At 45.4% G+C, this 20,345-nt stretch overlaps 1 long non-coding RNA gene across 3 annotated transcripts in view; it reads left to right on the top strand.

Annotated features, from left to right (window-relative positions):
- LOC138249127 (uncharacterized) overlaps positions 1 to 13,219 on the top strand; it is a 256,140-nt gene extending 242,921 nt beyond the window's left edge. For all 3 annotated transcript variants that reach the window (XR_011194732.1, XR_011194734.1, XR_011194733.1), the window contains one exon: positions 12,129 to 13,219. This is a non-coding gene — a long non-coding RNA (uncharacterized lncRNA). The remainder of the gene's footprint in view (positions 1 to 12,128) is intronic.
- The last annotated feature ends 7,126 nt before the right edge of the window (positions 13,220 to 20,345 follow it).

Raw genomic sequence — 20,345 nt, 5'->3', positions numbered from 1 at the left:
TGTTTCTTTTATTGTCTGTGGGAGTCTATTCTGGGTAGTGTAATTTTGGGGTTAGTTGGGCTCTTATTCTTAAGTTTTCTTTGTTTTTCACTACTCTACCTTTCCCCATTTCCCCCTTTTCCTTTTTGTCCAACTTTTTCAACTTTGTTAGTGTAGAGATGTCAGGTAGGCCACGGCTTGCCAGGATGGGTGAGGAGGAATTGGGGGGATTTATATGGCTTGTTTGCCATTTCCTCCCACTCATGCTGGAGGCTGGGGGTCGTGTGATTCAGGGGTATCACACGGAGGCACGTAACGTCCGGTGGGGGAAGGTGCGCCATCACTTGGTCCATGTCTATGGTAGCCTGAGGAATGACCATCAACTCAAGCACCGCTGGGCTGATCTGATATCCAGGGAGCAGGATCTGCTGGACCACCTGGGAATCAGGATTGGTGGACATGTTGGTGAGTACAAATCAATTACATGTGAACAATTGAAAGCTGTGTGGGGACATGTGATGATTGTTACCCAATCTACTAGATAAGTAGCTGACTGTGTGTAATGCTAGGGAAACCTACTGGGTAATTGTTGCACAATGTGTAGGAAGACAAATGCTAGCAGTCAGGTAGCTCATGTTTTCTACACATACCGGTTGCCTGTAGCAGTATGTAATGTAGTGTTGCCTTTGTGTCAGACAAGCGACACGTTAATGCCTCTATTTGAACTCTACAGGTCACAATAGCCAGTGAAAAATGGATGTTGAAACATCATACCTACATATGTAGACGCCATAGCTAGACTGAAATTTATAAACCCAATATGATGCTATAAATGAGTGCTGCCTTCACGTCAATTGAAGTTAGCTATGTTGTCCACACATATGTCACATGTGTGTCTGGTTGGTGTGTGTTGAAAATGGCCATATAGGCTGTTTGAGTTTGAGGGGTCATGCAGTCCTCAAGTAACCAGCTTTTGGATGTCTCTCTGGGATGCACATGATGAGGTGAATGCACCCGATATTGTTGGGGCATACTAATGGAGGTGCATCTTTGACACTACATGACTGTCCTGGCCACTGCATGTGTGTAGCAGGGTGTGTAACTGTAGCAGGAGACTTATCCAATGTAAATGTTGATCAAGAATTATTCCATGCAGTATGAGCATGTGTGAAAGTGTTTCATTACGCATGTCATATTCTCACATTGTCTTTGTAATTGCAATTGTTTGTCAGTGCACGGAGTCTGAGTATATTCTTCCTTCCATGCTTTACAGGTGGACCTGCACCGTACACCGTGGGAGAGGTGGCTCATTTTGAGGACCCCGACACCTACAGTGAGTGTTGCATGTGTGCTATTTTTGTTGTTTGCTAGTGATGCATGATGGACTACCGTGTGTTCAACAGAATTCAAGGTTTGATGCGCTGCCCATTCATTAGTATTGTTCCATTAGTGGGATTTCAATTATCACTTCAGTTTCAGTAGACCTATGCTTATCCATCTCTCAGATTTAGGGTCTGTAGGCCATACCAGTCGGGCCCGCTATGGGGAATGGGATGAGTCATGTGGAATACACTGGTTAATGTAAGAGTTGCTCTGGGACTTGGCTTGGACTGAGTCTGCATTTCAGACTGACATTCTCCCAGATAGCTTCTGCAAAAGGCTTGTCTTAAATATGCAGCTTCCCTAGTTGAGGATGGACTGAGTACACTGTAGGTTGGATCTTCCGGGGGCATGTACTACCACAAGTTGAACTAGAAGTGTGTGGGGCTAGAGTGCAATGGCCTAGGTGTTCATTCTACTCATGATCATGGGTGTTCTTGCTCCTTTGTGTGTGTGGTAAAATATGCCTCACTGGTAGTATGTGATGTTGGCCGAAGTCAGTACATTTTGACATGTGTGGACCTTGGATAGGACAACGTTTGGCTGACTCCAATTTCTTGCTAGCCCTTCATTGGTGTTGTGTGTGGAGGCAAATACTTGTTGAGCTTTCTATACACTCCTGGGTGTGCATTGAATATGGGATTGTTGGTTGTTCTTCCCACCCCACCCTCAAAGACTGCCATGTGTTTGGGAATAGGGTACCTAGGACTGTAGCAACCAGAATGTTACACATACTTGTGACCTTTGGCAACTTTGTTTTGAACCTAGTGTACACATTCGGTTGTGGCACATGAGTTCTATATTAGCAAAAAATAATTACAAATGGCATATATTGAGGGTTGTGATTGTTATCACATAGAGTAACATATGTAGTGAAGTCAGTAGGCGGAAGAGGTTCAGCCATAATGTCAGCTGCATTACCCATTATTTGGATGAGAAGTTTAGGCTGATGTCACCCATCATGTAGAGACATGGATATGCTAGGTGTGAGATGCCCTTTTGTATGCAGGCTTCCCATGTACTTCCTCTGAGACTTTCAATGATCTATGTTGTGAAAATCGCTTTAACAAATACAGTACAAGTAATGTGCAATTGACCCATTGTGCTATTCCACCCAATGCATTTCCTATGGTAAATAGTTGCCCTTTCTCTTCACAGCTGCAAACATGAGTGCCGCACAGAGACATCAGTTCGGAAGGCGTGCAATGAGATACCGGCACATCCTGCAGGTGCAGTCGGGGTTCAGAAGGATGGCCCGAAAATACCAAGCGGATCGAGCCTCCGGAGCATGGTGGGCCTCACCATAGGGTGGCCCAACATTGCCCACAACAGCCACCACCACCACATCCACCAGTTCTCCCCAAGTGGCCCCAGCAACGGCGGGGACAGTTGACCCTGTCTCTGCAGCACGACCTGGACCCAGCAATTTCCGAGCTGCAGGACAGTCCAGTGGGCAAACAACAACTCCAACACCGTGCACCTCTGCCAGCACACAGACTGCAGCAGCCCCTCCTATTGACCCTGCAGCATTCCTGGCATTAAACAGGAAAATGGACAAGTTTATTACCAAGGTGGACAAGCTAAGCCAGGATGTGGCCTACATTAAGAAACGGGTTCGGTCCATCAGGCGGACCCTACGGAGGGCCAACCTCTAGGACTTTATTGCTTGTTTTAAATTTATCCCTCCCCTCTCTCCTCTTTCCTTTTTGTGATAGTTAGGTTTTGGGGATTAGTGTTAGGTTAGTGTAGGTTGTTAGCTTAGTTAGTGTTAGGGAGGAGGGTGGGGGGTCCTTATTCTTTCTATTTTTCATTTTTGTGTGGGTGGGTGGGGGTCAATGTTGGGATTCCTGTCTGTTTATAAAAAAAAAAAGAAAAAAAAAAAAGAAAAAAAAAAAAAAACAAGATACAAAAAAATATATGATTGTTTAGGATAGTATAGTATGTGTGTAGGTTAGTATGTGTTGTCCTGCATGTGTCCTGTCTCATAATGGTGGGTGGGGGGTTGATGTTTAGATCGATTCGTTATATGTGTAGAGTAAGTTTAGCTTAGGTTAGTTAGGGACAGTTGTGGGTTAGGAGTAGTCAGGTTAGATTAGTGTAGGTATGACTTTTCCCTTAGTTGCCTCTGGTGTGAATACATAGGAATAAACATATAATTAACCCTTTGCATTATGCGTTAACTGCTACTTGATCATGGGCTTGACGTCAGTGTAGGTGAATGTTTTTCTATGACATTTGTGTCCTAGGCTACCCACAACAGAAAATGGAGGTTTAACATGGCAGCTACCCCTGTGCTAACTTGGTAAGTATCCACCATTTGGTAGACCCACCATTAGTAGTTTACATCGATCACCAAGGATTTGTGTTGATGAGTAGGTATTCTACATCACAAAGTGTGCTTCCAGACTTGGTATTGTGGTAAATTTATTAGGTCGGACTGCAGTGTGATGTTCAGGGACATCTTTGTAGATGAGGTGTTGTTAACACTCTTGTCTTGTTGTCTTCATTGCTGACATAGATCATGTGTGTAAAAATTCAGCATGACTTCCCTTCATGGAAGTATACTCAGAAAGGGTGATTGATGCAGTGTTTAGTTGTGTTTGCTTAGATTATGCTGCATAAATTCATTTTTTAGTATTGCATGGTGCCTACATTTCTCAGCCACCATTAGTTGACTTGGATTGCTATAGATGGAGCATTATTCTGTCCAACACAGCATAATTGTGTATGGTTTGTCCCTTCATCAGTTATTCTCCTCAGGATGGTCAGGCTATGATGCAATCCTGGCCACTGCACAGATGTATCAGACTACATGATGTCAGGACAGTTGTATTGACAAGCTACATGGTTGTCACACAGGCACTTTAGAGTTACCTACTGCACAGTTGATGTGTCAAATTACACAGAGACATATAAGGTGTGCAAGTGCTATTTATTGATAGGTGCTGTAGTGCAAAATGTACATTGTCCATGTTTGCTGAGTCCGTTCTGGTGCATTCTTACATGGTGATCCTACAGAAGGGGTGTGGATGATGCTCCTGACATGCTGGGGTGATGTAACAGACAGTGCAGAGGGACAGGATTTGCCGAATAGTAGGAGAGAGACATTCACTGGCAATGCTGACAAGTCATACAGTGGTTAGCAGAACAGTCATTGAGTATAGTTGTAGTGAGACTGGCATTTGACAAAACGTAGGACCTTGGTCAAAGTAGGCCATGGTGCAGGGACTAGTGCTTCTGGGTACTCTTCCGTGAGAATGTGATCTGTTCCATGTCTTCTTCTGATGTGTGTGTTGCCTGGTTTGTCCTTGTTGTTGTTGGTTGTGAAGGGGCAACACACACCTCAGTGTTAGAAGACGTGGAGTCAGACATCCCGGGGGCTGCTCCCTGTGAAGTTCTTAAGGGCAGTACTGCTGCAAGGAGGGCCTTCTGGTTTTTTAGAATAGCAGCCACATCACGATGGTAGGCAGCCAGGTCAGCCCTGAGGGAGTCATGATTGCATTCGTGCATGCAGTGGAAAGTTTGGGGTGCGAGGTGTTGGGGCAACTCCCTTACTGCAGTGGTGAATTCCTTTATAGTTTCTTGTAGTCCTTGCAGTATGGATGTTAGGGCTTGCATAGCTGCTGCCTGATCTGCAGATGACAACATGCACGAGCGCACCCCCTCAAGGCTGGCTGCCATATTTTGCATCCCCACCCGCACCTCCTTTGCCAGCTCCCGCTGTACACCAACTACAGTTCTTTCAAAGCTGGTGCCAGTGTCGTCAGAGTCCTCAGCTGTATTGGAGCTGGCAGGTCTTACAATTGGGGTGGTGGGTGGTTCTTCTGTGATGGCTACTTGTTCTGTGCTTCTCCTTGTGACTGAAGGTGGGGTCTGGAGGGTTTCAAGGACCTTTTGGATGGTCTCCTAGGGAATGTTTATGGGCTCGTCATCCATGTCATCAGGGAAATCAGGGACAGGCATATCAGCAGGAGATCCATGTTCCTCTGCAATGAAACAGGGTACAATTAGTGTGTCTGTGTTGTGACAATTTTGACGTAACATGCAAGCCTTTTGATGACTTTACTTTGTGATCTTGTTTGGTATTGGTATCTGCTGTCCTTCATATGGGCATTGTTATAGGCCTATGGCCCACCTGTGTGTCACATGTATGATATAGAGTTATCAAACTTGTCTGCCTAATCGCCTCTAGGTGTTGCTTTGTACCAATTAGGGAATAGCCATCTTTTTGTCCTACTCGACCCTCCGTGTATATCTATTCTTATGGTGAGACCTTTCACTGGCTGTGGGTGTTGTGATTACCCTGGCAGCACACTTACCTCTCAGGACCTGCCCCAAAATCTGTTTGTTCACATTGATCTAATTGTAATTGTTATGTGGCATATCCTATGCATGGCAATGTTACGATGTGATATGGATGTAGACATTGTTGATGTTTCCAGCGGATGTTGGGTAATGTGTGTTTAATTGGATTGCCCTGTTTATCGTATCAATGTCCTATTTGGTCCTCTGACTGTGCAGGTGTGTTTGAGTGACCAGTTGCATGTGTCCCCTCCTCAATGTTGTTGTCTGAGCAGTATGACATTAGTGATGTTGCCTTGTTAGCCAGGCACGTGAGGGACCCTGACGTATGCAGCATGTGTGTGTCCTTAGTGCTGTGTGGCTCCTATTGCTGTTTACTTTGGCTGATGTATGTGTCAACTATGGGCATTGACATTTGAGTGTACTGGTGCCTTTGTCTTATTTCTGGAGATTGTTGCAGATGTCAACCTCACCCCCTAATTTAGGTATGTATGTTCCATGGGGAGGTTACTGCCATTGGCTACTATAGCTGCACAGAGATCAGAGGTGTTAGTGTCAACTGTTGTTGCAGTTACATTGCAGTTGTTGTTTTGGCTACTGGATTACTGATAGGGACCTAGTTGATGTAGGATATATTTTGACTGACGGGTGCCAGGATGTAAGTTTGACTTAGTGGCCTTCCCACCTGTCGCGGCTTTCCCTTAGCTCCATTGTTGTCATGACAGGATGCCCCCATGGGACTGTTGTTGGTGCTGTGTTATGTCGTGCCCCAGCTCTGTCTGTGCTGGGCATGCCCCCCTGCCGTGCCCCTTTACCCATGCCACTCCATATATATGCTGACTTACATGCATTGTGTAGTAGGTATTCCCCACCCCGGTTGCAGTTAACATTATTGCATTATAATTCCCCATGCGACTTACCCTGCATGTGCGTTGTCTCGTGGTAGTCTGCGCTGTCCTGTCCTTGAATCCCTGTGACGATCTCCTCAGGGATGACGGCTGCGACCATCTCCTCCATGTGGTCCAGGGCCTCCTGGTGTGCTGGACTCCCCCCTCCAGTCTGCAGTGCTGCCTTCCTGTTCCTGGCCATTTTTTCCTTTGTCCTACGTTTGCAGTCATGCCAGCGTTTCTTACACTCGGTGACTGTCCTGCGTACTTCTGCCACACTGTTAATCTTGTCAACAATTTGTTGCCATATGGCCTCTCTCCTGCTGATTGGCAACTTAGAGGTGATGAACAGTTGGTGCTGGTGTTCCGTCACCTCTTTAACCAGGATTTCCTGCTCCTCTGCACTGAAGCGCCACTTTCTTTTTTTTCTATATATGTCCTGGTTCCTGTATGGATCATCCTGGCTGGTTCCTGGTCTGCTGTCATCTTCCTGGGATCTGTAGTGGCATCTGGGATCCATTTTGGCTCTCCTCTGCTGAAAGGGCAGTGTTTGCGGGTAATTTTGACACTATTGCGTCAAAACAAATGGCGCTTTCCGGGTTGCGCTGTCGTAAATCGACCCACAGTCATTTACGTCACGTTAACGTTGTTTTCCTTTACGACTTGACGCCGCTGTGTGCGTAAAAAAAAAAATGACTCCCACCTGTTGGTTGCGCCGCCGTGCGTCAAAGTATAAATTTGACGGCCGCACTGCGCATCGAAATGGCGTTAGACGGCGTTTAAATTTTTGACGCAAAACTGCACCGGCGCAGCTTTGCGTCAAAAAGTATAAATATGGCCCTTAATGAGATTTCCCCTTTGAGTTGGCATTTATTTTCTCTCTCTGCAGAAAAAGAAAACATTTAGTCAGGATACTGGAGTAGCTAGAATCGCCCCTGATGGTCAATCTTTGAAGCTGAAAATAGTAAATGCGATTATTGTGTGTGCTCTGATAAAATTATTACTTTGCTGCAAAATAATTGGTAATTTGTAATATTCTTGCAGGTTTAGCATGGCAAACGGTATTATGCCGAAGCCACGACAGATATTCAATTTAATGATGTTATTCAAGATTAGTAGCATACTGAAACGTTGACAAAATTCTAAAGCTTAAAATCAAATGAACAATCTCTGTTTTTTAAATTGCTCTCACTTCACTAGTTGTAATTAATATCTTACAAGTATAATCTTCTAACAATCTGTCTGTTGAACCTCTTCTCCTGACACTAGAACCTGACAATAGAATTGACATTAAGGGCCATATTTATACTTTTTGACGCAAAACTGCGCTATCGCAGTTTTGCGCCAAAAAGATTAGCGCCGGCTAACGCCATTCTGAAGCGCCATGCGGGCGCCGTATTTATTGAATGGCGTTAACCGACGCTAGCAGACCGGCGCTGCCTGGTGTGCGTGGAAAAAAAACACGTACATCAGGCAGCGCCGGCGTTGGGGAAAATGGCGTTAGGGCGTCTTAAAATGGGGCAAGTCAGGTTGAGGCAAAAAAATCGCCTCCACCCGATTTGAGCCATTTTTAACGACGCCCAGACGCCATTTACATGACTCCTGTCTTAGTAAAGACAGGAGTCATGCCCCCTTGCTCAATGGCCATGCCCAGGGGACTTATGTCCCCTGGGCATGGTCATTGGGCATTGTGGCATGTAGGGGGGCACAAATCAGGCCCCCCTATGCCAAAAAAAAAAAAATAAAATAATAATTATACTTACCTGAACTTACCTGAATGTCCCTGGGATGGGTCCCTCCATCCTTGGGTGTCCTCCTGGGGTGGGCAAGGGTGGCAGGGGGGGTCCCTGGGGGCATGGGAGGGCAGCTGTGGGCTCATTTTGAGCCCACAGGTCCCTTAACGCCTGCCCTGACCCAGGCGTTAAAAAGAGGCGCAAATGCGGGGTTTTTTGCCCCGCCCACTCCCGGGTGTGATTTTGGCCCGGGAGTATAAATACGACGCATTTGCGTCGCAGTAATTTTTTTAGATGGGAACGCCTACCTTGCATCTCATTAACGCAAGGAAGGCGTTCACGCAAAAAAATGACGCTCATCCTCATACTTTGGCGCTAGACGCGTCTAACGCCAAAGTATAAATATGGCGTTAGTTTTGCGCCGAATTTGCGTCGAAAAAAACGACGCAAATTCGGCGCAAACGGAGTATAAATATGCCCCTAAACGTACTTGTAACACATTTATTGCGCCAAGTATAATATTTATAAAGAATTGGCTTGATTCATAAATACTTTATTGTGACTTACTCTTGTAGTACACCGTGCTTACTTCTTAGTTTCAAGGGTAAGCCAGGAATAAGTACTCTCAGTTTAATACTGGAATAAAGGAGTAAACCAGCAGCACTACATGAGTAAGTCACACCTACTCACCAGGACCAGATTCACAAGGATTATGATACTGATTTTTTGTCATGTATTATTCCAGTCCTCTTAGCTTACTAATGAATTCTAGTAGTACATCGGGAATACTCCTAGCTTAGTCCTAGAATTCAGTATTAAACTAGGAGCAATATAAAAGACATTGATGCTTACTCGAACCACAATTCTTATGAATTCCACCCATGTCTGGCCCATGTCTGCCCAGTGTGTATGGTTAAAAAAGGCAGATCATGTATATGTCTGGAAAAAAGGTGTAGGGATGAGACACGGTTAAACAACTAGCAGTGTAACTATACATAAGTCTGTGTCTGAAACTAGTCCGATTAAAGAGATCTAGAGACAGATTTAAGGTAAAATGACGGTGTGTATCATTTTCACAATGCAGGGATGTACCGTATTTAACAGAATATGGTGCATCCCTGTGTTTCCCATTGCACCGGTGCTGAATTTGCTGCAGTGCACCAATGCAGCAACCCTTGCAGAATGTAATCCACATAGAGCAAAAAAAGAGGAGAAAAGAACACATTTCTCCTCGTTGTGCCACTCTAACGCCACCCCTGGGATGGCACTAGATTTTGGTGCTGCCTCAGGTTTATGAAATCTCGTAAATCTGAGGCAGCGTCAAAATGCAATGGTTGTTGCTTTGGCATGCCCACAGCAACACCCATTGCACGCCAATTCAACGCAAAGTTCTTATTTACCAGGTGGCTTTAAGGCGCAAAATGGGGTAGCGCTATATTTAACAGCATTAGGGTAAAAAAACTAAAAACGTGCTAGGAAGAAAAACAATTTGGAAAGACAAGATGAAGATTGCATGCCAGAAGAGACTCCAAGGAGATCCCAATCAGCCAAGGACCAGCCAGGAGTGTCCAGCAAAGTCCCAGGAGAAGAATAAGAGGAAGCAGAACTGTTGCTTTAATTAGGAGGAGAATGACATCGTGGTCAGAGAGGTGGCAGAGCATCAACACCACCTGTTCGTCACCTCTAAATTGCCAATAGATAGGAGAGAGGCTTTATGTCAGGAAATAGTAGATAAAGTCAACAGCATGACAGAAGTGAAGAGGACTGTCACTGATTGCAAGAGGCGCTGGTACAATAGCAAGAGCAGAACTAAGAAGAAACTGGCCAGGAACCGAAAGGCAGCACTGCAGACTGGAGGTGGAAGTCTTGCACCCCAGGAGGACCTGGATGAGCTGGAGGAGATAGTGGCAGTGGTCATCCCAGAGTAGCTGGTCACTGGAATTCTAGGACAGGACAGCACAGACTACCAAGAACTACCACAAAGGCAGGGTAATTTGCAGGGGGGGACTGTCTGGAATCTCACAAATGGCAGAAGGGTGAGGCACATAGGACGCACTAAATGCATACAAAAGGGTTGCGTGAGAACACCCAGACAGTCAATCATCATGGACACCTAATTGTCTGAAATATGAAAGTATATATTGGTACCTAAAACACAAGGTGTCAAAAACCCAACCTACTCACTAACCTACATACAGCACACAGGACACACTGAATGCATACAAAAGGGTTTCATTGGTACACATAGGGCCAGAATCAAAAGGCCCCATCACAACCCGAGCCTCGTTTTTAGTGACACTCTGACACTATGCACTCCGACAGATACACAACGTGGTCTTAAGCGACTTACTGTGGCTTAATACCACCTTGTAAATATGGCCCCTACACACGCAGCATCTTGCCTGGAAGAGGCGTGCAGTCAGTGTGGCTGTGGCTGTACCACAACAACACCCATTGCATATTGTTTTTGCCCCAGATCCAAGACAGCATGTTCACCAGAGACTGTGCCAAAAGTCAACACCACCCCAGGGGTGGTGTCAGGATAGTGCAACAAGGCAAAATGCTTTCTATCCTCCTCGTGTCATTGCCCTTCTCATGTCTGCTGCATCCTGCAACACACATAGAAATTCCACCTTGCTGTTATAGATTGTTTATGCGCAGGAAGGAACACCTTCCTGCATATAAACAGTCTATCCCCTAAGTGCAGGCACCCTTGAACTATCGTGCAAGGATGCCTGCATTGGTGCAGGGAGAACAAATCTGCACAGGCACTGGGAGTAATGCAGGGGTGTGCCGTATTCCAGAAAAGACAGCTCATCCCTGCTTTTCAAATGTGGCACAGTATGGTGCAACTGTTATTGAGGCTGCACCGGGCTGTGCCACTTAAGAAAAAATCAGGGCCTCAGTGTGCAAAATGTGGAACGCAACCCGCAGAGGGTGGGCCAACAACAACTCTTGCACACCCCCATTCACCATTTCGGAATGGGCACAAAAGTGAACTCACACAACATATGGGGCATGTCTGCAATCATTATTTGTGCTTCTGTACAAGTAGCTTCAATTTCACCCTGTAACAAGGTTGTCCATGTTGTGTGAATGGTTGGTGTTGTGCATAAAGGGACACCTTCAAGCATAAGAACAGGCACAAGTTCATCAATGTTACACTGCAGGCACAATGTCACTAGCCCATAATGCAACTGTACCATGATACAAATACTTGCCCATGTGGATCCAAGCTGCCTATTCACCTCGTATCACATTAACAAGGTCTCAAAATGCATGCATTCATCCACATTGTACATCCTTACACCAACATATGCTTGTGGCAGATATGCTGCATGCAAGGAAATGTCTCTAATGTAGTGAGGGATGAGCTAATGGGACTAACAATCCATAATGGTTGTACTGTGCCATCCAATTAGCACAGGTGTGTGGCCTGCTAAAGGCAGATGATAGAGTAACTCAATCATTGTAAGAAATGGACCTCCCTGTGCTTTGCTGCGCCAGTGTAACCATTCATTGTGCTAACTCAGTGAAGCACCAAAAATAGTGACAACACTCATTACACTACTGTGGGAAAGTCCACCATGGTGAATAGGAAGGCAAATGATGTGCTACCATGGTGTCAGTGGCAGGGGCAAGAGGCCTGCAAGGAATATGGTGGTGTGGCATCACTTCACAAAATACCTTGAAAGGTTGCCCCATATATGATGCACAGTGCAACACATACTTAATAACTAGAACCCCGGGTCTGTACCATGTCACTGAGCTTCTAGTAGCAACTAAATGATGAGCCATGTCAACAGAAACAACAGTCAAAGATTGACATTTCACTATCTCTTTGCAGAGGATGATGTCTTACCTCCTGCCGACCTCCCTGTCCTGGATTTTACAGATGACATGGATAACCAGCTACCGACCATCAATGAAGAGGCTCACCAGGATGTCCTAGGTTCCCTCCAGACACCACCTTCACTCACAGGAAGGATACACAGTATTACAGGATCTCAACATGAACCACCCAACTACTAGCACACAGCACCAACCAGTCCTGCCACAGCCCTAGACTCCTAGGACCCAGACATCAACTTTCAGAGGACAGTGGTAGGAGTCCAGTGGGAGCTGGCCAAGCAGGTGCGGGTGGGGATGGAGGCCATGGCAGGCAGCCTAGAGGGAGTGGAGAGGTGCCTCAGTTAAAATAAGGACAACTCAGCTGCCATCAGAGGCACCCACTTTTCGCTACATGGACTCCAGCAGTCCCTGGCCGACATAACTGCTGTCATGAGGCAGAGGCTTCAACAATTGACCTCCCAAAGTGGCAGTGGCATGATAGATAACAGGCGAGGGATTATAAAAAGTATCCTGGAGTCCATACAGCGGGAAGTGGTCTCCCTCAGGGAAAACATGGCTGCCTCCCACTCTGATGTAACTCAGCAGTTCTCTCTTGCTGCTGATGTCTTATGTGTTCCCACAATGGCAGCTGCTGAGACCATTAATTCCACATCTTTATCTCCTGATGTGTGTGTAGCCCCCCTCAACTTTAACAATAGCACCACCCATGGCATAAGAGGCGCCACACACATCAGAGGGTGATGATGTTGAAGGAACCACATTCACACGTAAAACTACCAGGTAGCACCAGTCTGTGCCACATCCACAATATCTCCTTAGTTCTGTGCTTAAGATCATGCTAGTGTTGTGACAGCTGGCAATGGGCCCACTTTACTCAACCACTGTATAGACTGTCATTATCTCAATTCCTACCTATTTTCAGTTTGAACACCAACTCCCCAATGTACGCTTCTGTTACCCATGTCTCATGACATGTCCCTCATCCCTTGGACTCTGAATGTACAACAAATTGCTCAGTATCTCCCAAGGGGTCTGTGAACTAGACATTGTATTTCATTGGAAAATACACTTACGCATGTAAATAAATCTCTGTCATGTCAACCTTTATTGTGATCCATTAACTCATCTAAATGTATGTATTGTGTGAAGGGATGTCAATGAGAACTGAGCCTAATTACATGTGTGGCTTACTGTCAGACACAAAGAAAAATGTGACTGATGGTGTTGTGGGCTACAACCAATTTACAGAGCCTTAAAAGCATGTATTGAACATATATCCATGCAAGTTGACATGTGGCATGTATGGGTCAGAACCAAGTGTCTGGAATTTTCCCTGATGAGAGCACCAGTACAACTAATATGTGTGGAAGAGAAGAGGCAAATTTGATCAGTGACAGGCAGCTGTCAGTGTGCCAAGATACATTCCCCAAATAAGTTTAAGTAATATGTGCCACACTTTTCAAGATTATTTCTGACAGACCTCAGTGATGACAGTTGAAGTTCCATACATACCTCAAAGATACCAGATATATACACAATGTGAATGTCAGGAACTGGGGATGACAAATGTTGTGAGTAGCTGATGTCCTATTGCAGCCAATCTGACAGTTCCTTGGTCATAGGAGATATACATAGTTGTACATGTGAATCAGTACAGAAAGCATCCCCTAAGGCATTCCTCTAACTTGGCCAATGCATACATGAGAACACCCTAACACTCAATCAACATGGACACCTAATTGTCTAAAACTAACAGGATTTATTGAAACTTTAAAACCTAAACATATATATATTTTTGTATTTATTTTATGGATTTCGCTTTTTTTATTGTTTTTAAACATAGTGCCCTATAGATAATCCCCTATCCAATCCTCCAAAACAAAAAACAATACTAAAACCCACCCCCTTACTATGCTTACTCTATCCTACAGCTAACCTGTCTATTAACTAACCTACCCACCTAAAACCCACTACAATTGATAACAATATACAATGGGAGAAGGGAAGGAATTGGGAGGCTGTGCATTAACAGGATTACAATTTCTTCAGCCTTTTGTTTTGGCAAAACTTCAGCAACTTGTAATTTTGAGCATTGGCTTTTTCAAGTTTGTCAAACCTCGCCAGTTTGGCTGCCAGGTCCCTCATTATGTCGCCCTCAATGTTTGAGAATGTGGCTCCTGTAGATGGCTGTTGCGGTGACTGAGAAGGCATAGGGGCTCTTTATGTGGAGGGGTTGTACCAGCTGAGGCTCCCCGACCTCTTATATTGTGCCTGATGTGCCCTGCACAGTGCAGGCTGTTTCAGAGGTCCCCCATGTGGAAAGGCAAGCCACAGAAGATTTTTCTCTCTGATGACTCCTAGTCATCTTTCGGTACGTCACCTGTACCTCCATGATGTGACAGAAACGCTCTGTCGTCTTTTCAAAAGCACGCTTCTGTGCTGTGGTCAAACTAGCAGCTAAAACATATGGAGAACGTGGCATCAAATACTGCATTGGGTAGAGATAGATCAATGTAAACAGCATCCTCAGATGACACATGCTGTCCACTAGACATTCCATAGCAATGTCAATTTCCAATTCAAGACTAAATTTACTATGAGCCATCTACGGAATCAAATATCATGTACATGTCACTGGATTAAGGGCTATTCATTGTTGACCATTAGGGCCCAGAGGTATGTAGACTAGTGCCTCCTTGTGCAACATTTGTGTCATCAAACTAGTGAGGATAATTGGTCCAACAAGTCGCAAATCCCTGTGCCATAGTTGCAAAGTGGCGCAATGCATGCATTCCACCACTTTGACACCCTTATCGCTACATCAAGCCTTGTCCAGGCATCATGGATACAAGGTGAGGTTCACCTGATAGGGGGACAGGAAAAATGGCACGGGCAATTTTAAGGAATACCAATGCATCATTCATGTTCCCTTGGGTTAACATCTGCTCAGAGCAGGCGTTACAAGGGGGCACAACATTGCTTGCAATGGCCCCTATGTACAGTTCAGGGTTAGTGCCCATATAGTTTGCCACAAGTCTGAACATTACACCTATATTGCCTACAGATTTTGTACCTATTGCCCCCTACCCAGTGGTATGGTGTGCAAAATGTCTTATGCAGCACACACATGGTGGCTGGATGGGTGCCATAAGAGGCACAGGAAGAGTGGCACTGCACTGGGTGCAGTGACAGTATTCCTTCTTACTGAACTACCTGTGCACATGCATGTTTAACATCTCCTAAGTACCAGGTATACACTCAGCATCCACATTCTATACACATGTGATGTGACAAAGCTCACACACAAATATCATGATAGGTAGATCATGTTGTTTAAGCTGTACACACCTAGTATGTTACATTCCATAGATATGTCCCATATTGATCTTGAACAGAGTTGTATTCTCATTGTATACTCAACTGACTGTTGCCCAGCACAATAAGGCTCCTTGCATGGCTGCTGCCTCATTAAATTTCGGAAGAGTAGAGAGGCACCGGTGGTGGAAGTGTCTCCTTCATAAAATTCTTAGAGACCTCAATACATGTACATCATCTGTACCAATTCCTGAATAACTTAAAGCAAAGTGTGGCACAGTGCTTTAAATCCTTCGCTGCCAGGCCTTTTCCCCCTCCTGTGCCAGGCCTTTTTTTGCCTATTTGGAATAGTTCTCGCTTAGGCCCTCATAACTTTTTGTCCACATAAGCTACCCATGCCAAAATTGCGTCCTTTTTTTCCAACATCCTAGGGATTCTACAGGTACCCAGACTTTGTGGGTTCCCCTGACGGAGGCCAAGGAATTAGCCAAAAGACAGTGAAAATTTGGAAAAAGGGCTGCAGAAGAAGGCTAGTGTTTTTTCCCCTGAAAATGGCATCAACAAAGGGTTTGCAGTGCTACAATCACCAGCTTCCTAGATTTCAGGAACAGGCAGACTGGAATCAGAAAACCCAAATTTTCAACACAATTTTGGCATTTTACTGGAACATACCCCATTTTTAAGATTTTTTGTGCTTTCAGCCTCCTTCCAGTCAGTGACAGAAATGGGTGTGAAACCAATGTTGGATCCCAGAAACCTAAACATTTCTGAAAAGTAGACAAAATTCTGAATTCAGAAATGGGTAATTTGTGTAGATCCTACAAGGGTGTCCTGCAGAAAATAACAACTGAAATAAAAAAATATTGAAATTGAGGTGAAAAAAACAGCAATTTTTCTCTACGTTTTACTATGTAACCTTTTCCTGCAATGTCAGATTTTTTAAAGCAATATACTCTTACATCCACTGGACTCTTCTGGTTGCAGGGATATATAGAGCTTGTAGGTTCATCAACAACCCTAGGTACCCAGAGCCAATAAATGAGAGGCACCTTGCAGTGGGTTTTCATTCTGTACCGGGTATACAGCAATTCATTTACTGAAATATAAAGAGTCAAAAATAGGTATCAAGGAAACCTTTATATTTCCAAAATGGGCACAAGATAAGGTGTTGAGGAGCAGTGGTTATTTGCACATCTCTGAATTCTGGGGTGCCCATACTAACGTGAATTACAGGGCATTTCTCAAGTAGACGTCTTTTTTGCACACTGTCTTATATTTGGAAGGAAAAAATGTAGAGAAAGACAAGGGGCAGTAACACTTGTTTTGCTATTCTATGTTCCCCCAAGTCTCCTGATAAAAATGGTACCTCACTTGTGTGGGTAGGCATAGCGCCCGAGACAGGAAATGCCCCAAAACACAATGTGGACACATAACATTTTTCCAAAGAAAACAGAGGATTTTTTGCAAAGTGCCTACCTGTGGATTTTGGCCTCTAGCTCAGCCGGCACCTAAGGAAACCTGCCAAACCTGTGCATTTTTTAAAACTAGAGACCTAGGGGAATCCAGGACGGGGTGACTTGTGTGGCTCTCACCAGGTTCTGTTACCTAGAATCCTTTGCAAACCTCATAATATGGCTAAAAAAACACTTTTTCCTCACATTTTGGTGACAGAGGGTTCTGAAATCTGAGAGGAGCCACAAATTTCCTTCCACCCAGCGTTCCCCCAAATCTTCCGATAAAAATGGTACCTCACTCGTGTGGATAGGCATAGTGCCCGCGACAGGAAATGCTCCAAAACACAATGTGGACACATCACATTTTTCTACAGAAAACAGAGGTGCTTTTTGCAAAGTGCCTACCTGTGGATTTTGGCTTCTAGCTCAACCGGCACCTAGGGAAACCTACCAAACCTGTGCATTTTTGAAAACTAGAGACCTAGGGGAATCCAAGACGGGGTGACTCATGGGGCTCTCACCAGGTTCTGTTACCCAAAATCCTTTGCAAACCTCAAAATTTGGCTAAAAAACACTTTTTCCTCACATTTCGGTGACCGAGAGTTCTGGAATCTGAGAGGAGCCACAAATTTCCTTCCACCCAGCCTTCCTCCGAGTCTCCCGATAAAAATGGTACCTCATTTGTGTGGGTAGGCATAGTGCTCGTGACAGGAAATGCTCCAAAACACAACGTGGACACATCACATTTTTCTACAGAAAACATAGGTGTTTTTTGCAAAGTGCATACCTGTGGATTTTGGCCTCTAGCTCAGCCAGCACCTAGGGAAACCTACCAAACCTGTGCATTTTTGAAAACTAGAGACCTCGGGGAATCCAAGACAGGGTGACTTGTGGGGGTCCCACCAGGTTCTGTTACCCAGAATCCTTAGCAAACCTCAAAATGTGGCTAAAAAAACACCTTTTCCTCACATTTCGGTGAGAGAGTTTTCTGGAATGTGAGAGGAGCCAAAAATTTCCTTCCACCCAGTGTTCCCCCAAGTCTTCCGATAAGAATGGTACCTCTCTTGTGTGGGTAGGCCCAGTGCCCGCGAAAGGAAATGCCCCAAAACACTATCTGGACACATCAAAAATATAAAATACAAACTACCTGTTTTTGCGGGGGCACCTGCGTTTTTGGTCCTGGGCTCAGCAGCTATACAGGGAAATCTACCAAACCCAGACATTTCTGAAAACTAGACACCCGAGGGAGTCCAGGGAGGTGTGACTTGCGTGGATACCCCAGTGTTTTCTTACCCAGAATCCTCAGCAAAACTCAAATTTAGCTGAAAAATCAAATTTTTCCCACATTTCTGTGTAGGGTCACCACACTGGGACAAATTTCCTACCACCCAACGTTCCCCTCAGTCTCCGGGTAAAAAGGATAACTCACTTGTGTAGGTGGGCCAAGTGCCTGTGACAGGGAAGAGCCAAAGATGTCAAAATTGAACCAAAGCGGGTCCAAAAGGGCTGTTTGGAAAAATACATTTATAGACTGACAAGTGGGGCAGAATTTCTATCAGTATAGATGAGACAGTGCTGGGTGGTAGGAATTTTGTGGATTCCTACAGATTCCGGTAGGTTCCATCACAAAAATGTGGGGAAAATGTGTGATTTCTAGCAAAGTTGGAGGTTTTCGGGGCATTGTGGGTAAGAAAATGGTGCGGGGTGCATGTGAAGCACACCACCCTGGACTCACCCAGATGTTTAGTTTTCAGATGTGTCTAGGTCTTGTGGATTTTTCTACATGGCAGCGTCCCAAAGTCCAAAAAGTGCAGCCCTCACCACTCCAAGTGGGACGATTTTGAGAGTTAGCCAAGCTCTCATGGCCCAAATGTAAAACCAAAACCCCAAATAATCAAATGTCCACTTGCTTGCCATGGGATAAGATGTTTTAGTGTGTGGGGGAGAGCTGAAAGACTGTTACCCACTTCAGTTGGGGTGGGGGTATAACCATGCCCATACTGGTTGGTAGCCACCACCCCACAAATTTTTTTTTTTTTTAAATTCCCTGGCATTTAGTAGACTTCCTGCCCCCCAGGGTGTGGATCTGGGATAATTGCCTAACTTTGGCCCCATTTATTTGCGGTGGGGGCCATACCCCCACAGTCTTATTTTGAAAAAAAATCTTCCCTGGTCTCTGGTGGGCTTTCTGCCCCCCTTGGTGGCAGATGGGCCTTCCAAAAATAAGCCGATCTGCCCCGAAGGGGGGCAGTTATGGCCAACAGTAACGTGCCCCCATTGGGAGCGACCCATACACAAGGGGCTGCCCCCCCAAACAAAACATGCACACCAATCCCTGGTGCCTAAGTGGTTTCTGTTCCCCGGGGGCAGATCGGCCTAATAGAAATAGGCCGATCTGCCCCCAAGTGGAGCAGAAATGACCTAAAATAAATTTGCCCCCCAAGGGGTCGCTCCCCTTGCGTGAAATTGGGGCAAAAAAAAAAATCCCTGGTGCCTAGTAGATTCTGCCCCCCTTGGAGGCAGATTGGCCTAATAAAAATAGGCAGCTCTGCCCCCAAGGGGGGCAGAAATGGCCTAAAACAAATTTGCCCCCCTTGGAGAGCGAGCCTTGCCTAAGGGGTTGCTCCCTTCAAGTGAAACTGACAAAAAAAAATCCCTGGTGTCTAGTGGTTTCTGCCCCCCTTGGGGGAAGATTGGCCTGATAGAAATAGGCTGATCTACCCCCAAGGGGGCAGGAACGGCCTAGAATTAATTTTTCCCCCAAGGGAGCGACCCTTGCCTAAGGGGTCGCTCCCCACATATAACAAAAAAAAAAATACCTGGTGTCTAGGGGGTTTCTGCCCCCAGGGGGGGTAGAAACAGCCGTAAAATTATTTCCCCCCTGGGGAGCAGCCCTTGCCCAAGGGGCCGCTCCCCTTATGTGTACATATAAAAAAAAAAATCCCAGGTGTCTAGTGGTTTCTGCCCCCCGGGGGCAGATTGGCCTAATAAAAATAGGCCGATCTGCCCCAAAGGGGGGGCAGAAATGACCCAAACATAATTGTGCCCCCAGGGGGGCGACCCTTGCCTAAGGGGTCGCTCCCCACATATAAAAAAATAAAACAAAACAAAACAAAAAAAATCCTTGGTGACTAGAGGTTTCTGCCCCCCCCGGGGGCAGAAATGCTCTAAAACAAATCCCCCCCCCCCAGGAGAGCGACCCTTGCCTAAGGGGTCGCTCCCCTCAAGTGAAACTGACAAAAAAAAATCCTTGGTTTCTAGTGGTTTCTGCCCCCCTTGGGGGCAGATTAGCCTAATAGAAATAGGTCGATCTTCCCCCAAGGGGGGCAGAAACGGCCTAGAATTAATTTTGCCCCCAGGGCAGCTACCCTTGCCACTTTTGTGCTTATGAAACATGTACCCTTGAACTATTGCACTAAGTGTGTGTGATATTTGACACTTCA

This window comes from Pleurodeles waltl, chromosome 8 (genome assembly GCF_031143425.1).
Source record: "Pleurodeles waltl isolate 20211129_DDA chromosome 8, aPleWal1.hap1.20221129, whole genome shotgun sequence".
Taxonomy (NCBI): Eukaryota; Metazoa; Chordata; class Amphibia; order Caudata; family Salamandridae; genus Pleurodeles; species Pleurodeles waltl.
This window is presented reverse-complemented; position numbering and strand designations above follow the sequence as displayed.